The sequence below is a fragment of the Chinchilla lanigera genome, unplaced genomic scaffold, assembly GCF_000276665.1.
Source record: "Chinchilla lanigera isolate Chin_1 unplaced genomic scaffold, ChiLan1.0 scaffold00028, whole genome shotgun sequence".
Classification (NCBI taxonomy): Eukaryota; Metazoa; Chordata; class Mammalia; order Rodentia; family Chinchillidae; genus Chinchilla; species Chinchilla lanigera.
Genome location: NW_004955429.1, coordinates 11266553 through 11267662, shown reverse-complemented (window position 1 = coordinate 11267662; position 1110 = coordinate 11266553).

Below are 1110 nucleotides of genomic sequence, written 5' to 3'. Positions count from 1 at the left end.
CTCAGCAGTGACAGAGCTTCAGAGTTAGGGTGCTGGCTTTTGTTTGGAAGTTGCAGGGTCACAAAGAAAAAAAAGCATAGGAACGTGCCAGCTTGGGGAAGGCATGGGCAGTGGAGGCCTTGGATCTAGCACAGACTGGAGGAGTACCTAGTCCAATTTGGGATCTGGATGTGAGTGTTTCTGGCAGGCAGTTATCTGGCCAATTCGGCAGCCACAATTTGGTGAAGTCTCCTTATTAGCATGTGCTGCAGGTAAGGGTGATGCTGGTGTTGTTTCCTCCTTTCAACTCAGAGGACTAGAATAGGGTGGTGGAGAGCTCGAGTTCCCCCAGCATTGCTGTACTTTGCTTCTGTTAGCTGTTCACATGCTGTAGTTTGGATCATAAATGACCGTGAAAGGGCCATGTGGTCCTGAGATGTGTTAAAGGTTTGGCCGCCAGCTTGTGGTGCTATTGGAAGGCAGTGGAACCTTTAGTAGATAAGGCCTACGAGAAAGAGGTTGAGTCATTTTGTGTGTAAGGGGTGCCCTTCTGCTCTCTCTTCTGCTTCCCAGACTCCCTGAGGTAAATAGGCCTCCTCTGTCACTCAATGCCACCATGATGTCCTTGGAGCAAGAGCTCCAAGTGACCATGGACTGAAACCTCAGAAACTATTCGTGAAAAGAAACCTTTCCCCAAGCCAAGTGCAGTGGTACACGCCTGTGACCCGGCACTCTAGGAGGCCAGGCTGGGAAGGAGGAGCATAAGTTTGGTCCCAGCCTGGGCAACTTAGTGACTTAGCGAGACCCTATCTTAAAATTTTAAAAAATAATAATACAAAGGGCTGAAGATGTGGCTCATTGTAAGGGCCCTGGGGCTTGGTTCCTTCCCCACTACCTCAGCTAACCAAATAACTAAATAAATATCTTTCCTATTTGTGAGTTGACTATCTCAAGTATCTGTTACAGTGGTAGGGAGCTAAGTAACACACAAACCGTGTCACACAAGGAAAATATATTCTATTTTATTTTTTAAGAAAGCTTTCCAGTTTGTTTTTCTTTTCTTCTTTTTCTATGAAGATTTGAAGGTCTTTGTTTTAATAAACCTCCCTGTCCCAAAGACTGGCAAACTAG